Genomic DNA, 7,659 nt, shown 5'->3' with positions numbered 1-7,659 from the left:
GTTAGCTGTGAGGTCAGCAGTTCAAATCCGTAATCCTCAGATATCCTACACAGGGTCACTATGAGTTGGAACCAACTAAAAGGCACTTAACAACAACTACAACAATGGACAAAATATTGACTGATGCAGAATGCATCAAAAAAAGATGGAAGGAATGTACAGTATCACTGTAAAAAGAACAAATGGTTTGTATTCAACCATTACAAGAGGTATCTCATAATCAAGGACCAATGGTACTGAAGAAAGAATTCCAAGCTGCACTGAAGGCATAGGTGAAAGCTACAAGAACTGACATATACTGATTTAAATCTTTCAACAAACTGATGCAACAGTTGAGGCACTTACCTATGCCAAGAAATGTGGGTGACAATTACCTTGCCAATTTAGAGGAAGAGATTTGTATTTGTGCCTATTCCAAAGATAGGTGACTCGAGGGAATGAATAAATCATTGTACAACATCATTGATATTTCATTCAAATAAAGGTTTATGAAAGGTAATACATAAACCACACATTGACAGGGAATTTCAAGAGGTTCAAGCCAGTTTTAGAAGAGGACAACGAATGAGGGACATCATTGCTAACATTAAATGAATCTTGGCTGAAAGCAGAGAATATCAGAAAATGTTTACCTGTGCTTTATTGGGTATGCAAAGGCTTTTGATTGTGTGGATCATGACAAGCTATAGACAACATTGTGAAGAATGAGCATTCTGGAACACTTAATTGTGTGCCTAAGGACCTGAACATAGACCATAAGGCAGTTGTTAAAACAGAACAAGGGTACAATGAATGGTTTAAAATGAGAAAAGGTGTGTGCCAGAGTTGCATTCTTTCACCATACTTGTTCAATCTGTATGCTGAACAAATGATCTGAGAAAGTTGATTACTTAAAGAGAAAAGTGGCATCAGGATTGGAGGAAGACTCATTAACAACCTGTGATATGTGGATGATACAACTTTGCTTGCTGAAAGTGAAGAGGACTTAAAATACTTACTGATGAATATCAAAGACCACAGCCTTCAGTATGGGTTGCACCTCAATATAAAGAAAACAAAAATCCTCACCACTGGACCAATAAACCACATCCAGATAAATGGAGAAAAGATTGAAGTTCTCAAAGATGTCATTCTACTTGGATCACCATCAACATTCATAGACACAGTTGTCAAGAAATCAGACGACATATTGCATTGGGCAAATCTGCTGCACAAGAGCTCTTTATAAAGTGTTGAAGAACAAAGATGTCAGTTTGAGGACTAAGGTGTGCCTGACACAAGCCATGGTATTTTCAATAACCTCATATGCATAAGAAAGTTAGATAGTGAATAAGGAAGATAATAGAAAAATTAATACATTTGAGTTATGGTGTTGAAGGAGACTATTGATAGTACCATGGACTTCCAAAAGAACAAATAGACTTGTGTTGGAAGAAGTACATCCTGAGTGATGTTTGGAAACCAGGCTGACCGAACTTCATCTCTCATACTTCGGACATATTATCAGGAAAGATCAGTCACTAGAGAAACATATCATGCTTGGTAAAGTGGATGGTCAGAGTAAAAGAGGAAAACTCCCAGTGAGATGGATTGGCACAGTGGCAGCATCAGTGGCTGAAACACAGCAATGATTATGAGATTGACCCAAGACTGGTCAGTATTTCATTCTATTGTTCATAAGGTTTCTATGAGTTAGTACCAACTCAAAGGCACTTACCAGCAACAACAACCACCAGACTGATAGTTACTTGTGTTGTATTGATTATGCAAAGACTTTTGACTTTGTGTATCATGAAAAGCTATGGATAGCATTTTCAAAGCCACAGAATTGTTCTCATGAGGAAACTATACACAGATCAAGAAGCAGCCATTTTATCAGACAAAGGGGATGCTGAATGGTTTAAAATCAGGAAAGTTATGTACCAGGGATGTATTATTTCACCATATTTTCTCATTCTATATGTTGAACAAATAATCTGAGAAATTGGATTATACAAAGAAGAACATGTCATCAAGACTGAAGGAAATCTTGTTAGCAACCTGTGGTTTTCAGATGATAAAATCTTGTTTGCTGGAAGGAAAGACTTAAAATGCTTACTGATGAAAATCAAAAAGTACAGTCTTCAGTGTGGATTGTACCTCAATGTAAAGAAAACAGAAAAACCTCACAACTGGGCCAATAAGTAACAAATAGAGAAAAATCGAACCTTCCAAAGGTTATATTATTCTTGGATCCACAATCAACTTTCATGGAAGCAGCAGTCAAGAAATCAAAAGACCTATTGCATTAGGCAATTCTGTTGCAAAAGAGCACTTCAAAGTGTTCAAAAGCACAGATGCCAGTTTGAGAAGTAAGGTGAACCTGATCCAAGCTATGGCATTTTCAATAACTTCATATGCATATGAAAGTTTGACAATGAGTAAGGAAGACTGCAGAAGAATTGATGCATTTGAATTATGGTGTTGGAGAAGAATATTTTCAAGTATCTTGTATTCCCAGAAGAGCAAATAAATATCTGTGGGAAGATTTGCAGCTAAAATCATCCTTAGAAGCATGGATTGTGATACATTTTCTCAAAAACTTCAGACAGCTTATCATGGGAGATCAATCCCTATAGAAAAGCATCATGCTTCTTAAGGTCCATGAAAAAGAGGAAGTCCTCAATGAGATGGATTGACACAGTAGCGACAGCAGTGTGCTCCATGGTAACAACAATTAGTAGTTTGACACAGGATAAGGTGGTATTTCATTCTGCTGTGTCTATGAGTCAGAACCGACCTGATGACATCTTACTGAGGAAGAGGTTAAAGATATCCCAAATATTTGACTTTATTAAAGTACTATATCATTCATAGTCATTATTCAATTATATCAATTTTAACATTATATCATTCATTATTCGTTCCTGTAATTTTTATCCCTGATACACCAGAGTTTGGCTACTTGCTTCAGTGTCTCACAAAAGTCACAAAAGATCAAGGAAGTGACTATCAATATAGTTTAGGTTGGTAAGTTCCAAATCCACAGTTCAGACATGTTCTGGAGAATTGGCCTCACTCACACCAAATTAGGCTGTTGATTCATAAGCCTGAAAAAACTGGTGAATCAGGTCAGGCCATTTGTTCAAATTCCAAGACCTAGAGATAAGAAGGAGGAAGCTTGAGTAGTCTAGCAAAGGAGCACACTGCTTCTCTATCCCCAAGATGGCTCATTTTATAGCCAGCAGTAAGGCAAAATTGATCAAGGCCTTTATTAGATTTCCAAAATTTTACAGTCACAATTAATAAGCCTCTCCACCTCTTCCTCTACCTTCTTTGACGCAGACAGATCAAGAAAGAAAGCATTTGCTGGAAGCTACAAAGACTATGGCTAGAAGAGACAACTTAAATAATTCACTACACCACAACTTATCTTCCAATGCTTATGTAGTGTTCTTCTTCATATACTCCATTTTTTTTTTTATTTGTCCTTTATCCAGATTGAATAAGTATCGTGAAAGGGTACATCCCTGATGCAATTATTTTCTGGTTTTAAACCACTTAGTATACCTTTGTTCTTTCCAAATGATTGCTGATTCTTGATCTACGTACAGATTCCACTTGAGTACAATTAAATTTTCTGGAATTCCCATTCATGATATATAGCTTTCTGCATTTAATACATAGATTTCTTTATGTGCCAAGTATTCTGGGTGGTGAGTATAAAATCTGTAACGTAAGTTATGGTCTTTAAAAATATGTTCTGCCTTTCTTGAAGAATACTTTTCATGCTATTGAGTTGATTCTGACTCAAAGTCACCTTATGTGACAGAGTAGATGTCCCATAGATATTTTGAAAAAAATAAGTAAACAGAGACAAACTGATGCTTGATAAAATTCAAAGCAAAATGAATTAATACAATTTTAAATATTACATGATATTTAGCCCCTAATCTAATAATAAATGTGATTAAATGTTTTGGAAATTGGAATTCTAGAAATGGCATTTCTCACATTTTTTTTTTTATTCTAGTATGTTCAATTTTATGAACCAACATGTGTTCATTAATTTCCAATGGATAAATTCTAAAGGAGTAATAGAAATGGTTCTGCTTAAAATACTTCATTAAGATAGTTAGGAGGATCTGGCACATAAAAACTTAATTGATTAATCAAAAATTATTCTTGTGAAGTTAATAGTTCAATTTTGTTTAATTTTCCAAGATTGCAACACAATTAATTGTCTTTTACTTTTATTCATCTGAAAATATTTTTTTAAGGAAACAGGATATTTTAAAGTTTTATCTGAAACGCTTTCTTTGAAATCAACTGCGCCTTGTCAAATATTAAGAAGAAAAAAATGAGAAGTGATTCATTTTAAGGCAATAATATCAGTGACAATAAGATATTAAGGATTTAATTTTTATAATAGAACTAATTCAAGAAGTAACTATTGAAAAGTTGAAACCCCACGAGCTTGTAAAGCATACTGCTGTAATTACCTCTGCTTTCTCCTTCTTTCACAGGAAAGAAATCACTTCAAAAAAATTATTTTAAAAAGAGATAATGTAAGCCCCCATATATAATATCCTTATGTCTGGAAAGGTAAGTCATTTTAATGAAGAAGAAAACAAAATCTAATAAAGTGAGTGACACTGATAAGTGTGAGCAGAATTTTCCATTTTTGCCTTACTTTTAGGAAAATGTCTTCATACACATTTTTTTTAATAGACTAAAAATACAGCAAGCTTTATAATACAAAATTGAATTGTTAGCAAATTACAGATTTTTCTTACCATAAAGAAAGTTATTTCTGCTTGTGGTATAGAAAAAAAAAGCATTGCTTATTTCACTAATAAAATGTATTGAAATTTTATGTGTAATCATTAAAAAAAAAACAGCTTTTGAGAGTAATTGAAATATGCTTTTAGAGATACCAAATTCCAATATAATTATTTTTCTGTCAACTTGCATAGTTCAATAGCAACAACTTCTGCAAATAAAATCAATCAAATGGGCTTAAAACAAGATGACAACTAATGTTTAAATTACATTTTTCCAGGTTTTGTTGAGTTCTAATATGCTGTTGCTTTTGTTGGGTTACATCGACTTGTTCCCAACTCATAGCATTCCTATGCACAGGAGAATGAAACACTGCCTGGTCCTGCGTCAACCTAAAACCCACTGCTGCTGCCATTGTGCTAATCCATCTCATTTAGGGTCAACCTCCTTTTCACTGACCTTCCATTTTACCATGCATGATTTTTTTTATCCATGGATTGGTCCTTCCTGATAACATATCCAAAGAATGAGAGACAAGTCACACTTTCCTGGCTTCTAAGGAGGATTCTGTCTACATTTCTTCCAGCATAGGTTTGTTTCTTCTTCTGACAGTCCATGGTACTCTCAATATTCTTCTCCAACACTGTAACTCAAATGCATCAATTCTCCTATTCAATTATTCACTGTCCAACTGTCCCATTCATATGAGGTTATTGAAAATACCCTGGCTAGGGTCAGACTTACCTTAGTCCTCAAACTGACATCTTTCCACTTGAACACCTTAAAGAAGTCTTGTGTAGCAGATTTTCCTATTGCAATAGGTCACTTGATTTCTTTATCCCTGTGTTCATGAGTGTTGACAGAAGATTCAAACAAAATTAAGTTTTCAAAAACTTTAGGCTTTTCTCCATTTTTCATGATGTTATTTCTTGATCCAACTATGAGGATTTTGGATTCTTTACACTGAAGTAAGATCCATAGTGAAGGTTGTGGTCTTTGATCTTCATTAGTAAGTATTTTAAGTCCTTTTCTTTTTCAGAAAGCATAATCTGCATATCCCAGGCTGTTAATGAATCTTCCATCAATTCTGATGCCACATTCTTCATAAAATTCATTTTTTTAGGTGTTTAGTTTTGGTGTAGCATAACAATTGCATATAGAAGATTTTCATCACTCCACAGATCCCTTCGTAATATGATTTTGTAGTCATTCCCTCCTCCCACTTTCACTCTTAGGTCACCATGGATAGGTTTCCTATTTATGTATATGTCCCTTTTGTAGAATGTCATGTCAGTGAATGTATATAGTAGGTAGCTATATACAGTGGATCTATATAGTAGCTTTTGGAGTCAGGCATCTTTCAATTAAGATTTACCCATGTGGTTGCATATATCATTAGTTTACCCCTGTTCAATATCAGAGTATTGCATATTAGAAATTTACTACAGTTTATCAAACATGAAAGAAATTAGAATTATCTCTAGTTTTGCATTAATAAGAACAAAGAAAGATACTAAAAACATTCACATATTTATTTTGATATAAATATACTTGCTACTTATCTTGGGTAAATACCGATAAGTGAGATTGTTGGACACTTAAATTTATGCTTAGTTTTTAAAGAAGTTACCAATCTGTTTTCAGAGAAGACTTAAAAACAATATAAGAAAAAATGATCACTACATGGGGTTCTTTACTTGAACATGAAGAATTATGTCTAGAAAAGTGATCATCTCTTATGTTCTTCCCCAAAAGCAAAGCTAGACTTTTCCCAAATTAATTAACAGATATCATCTCTTTTGAGAGTAAATTTGCAGACTGAGATATGTTAAAGTTTTATGAATTGAATATTAATGTTGCCAAGGTACAAGACAATACCTAGTTCAATCAATATAATAATAGTGATCAGAAATTAGTTATTGTTATTTCAGTAATTTAAGTTAGTGTTTTTGACCTAAGTATCATCTTTAATAGATTAAAAAGAAAAATGATGCATTAATATCTTAAGCAGTTTCAGGATAGCTATTTATTATTGTTCTTTTAGACTAATTTCTCATTTTTGGATGTATTGTAAATTCTAGTGTCTGTGTCTATGATTATGGACCCATTTTGAAATGAATTGAGAAGAAGTAAAGATTACAGTGGAACAAAGGATTAAAAGCTACCAATTGTCTGTCAGTTGTTGTATTTCAGTGGTTTGAATGTTACTGTGATGATGGAAGCAATCAGTGTGGGTTAATGTGGACTGCAAGGTCAGTTTGAACCACAAGGACAGCAGTTCAAGATCACCATCCACTCCTCAGAAACCCTGTATAGGGCCTCTATGAGTCAGAACAGGCTCTATGGCACTTAACAACAACAGTGCCACCCATGATGAACAGGTTACATCTGAGTGTCCTGACTAAGCAGACAGGAAGAAAGGGTGGTGTACTATTTCTGAAAGTTTAGCTACTCAAAATCTTATGAATAACAGTGGAACATTGTGAAAGAGCACCAGAATATTAAATATTGAAAGATTATCACTGGCACCAGAATATTATCAGATATAGTTCTGTAAGATGAGCCCCTCAGTTTGGAAGGCACTCAAAATTTGACTGGGGAAAAATTGCCTCCTCAAATTAGAGTTGATCAGAATAACACAAATGGAGTGAATATTTTGTCACCGTCATTAGCTGATGGAACACAATTCAAAATGAGGACATAATTCAAAATTAGGAGAAACAGCTGTAAACATTCTCATTAAAAATCAGAGCAAAGAAAGTACAAAGAAGAAGCTAAGAAAACTGGAGTTGCCAAAAATGAAATGGAAAGCAGAAAGATGGATATCCTAGGGATTGTTGCTGTTATTAGGTGCCATTGAGTTAGTACTGACTCATAGTGACCCTATGCATAGCAGAA

Source organism: Chrysochloris asiatica, unplaced genomic scaffold (assembly GCF_000296735.1).
Source record: "Chrysochloris asiatica unplaced genomic scaffold, ChrAsi1.0 scaffold00414, whole genome shotgun sequence".
In the NCBI taxonomy this organism is placed as follows: Eukaryota; Metazoa; Chordata; class Mammalia; order Afrosoricida; family Chrysochloridae; genus Chrysochloris; species Chrysochloris asiatica.
Note: the sequence above shows the minus strand (reverse complement) of the source record.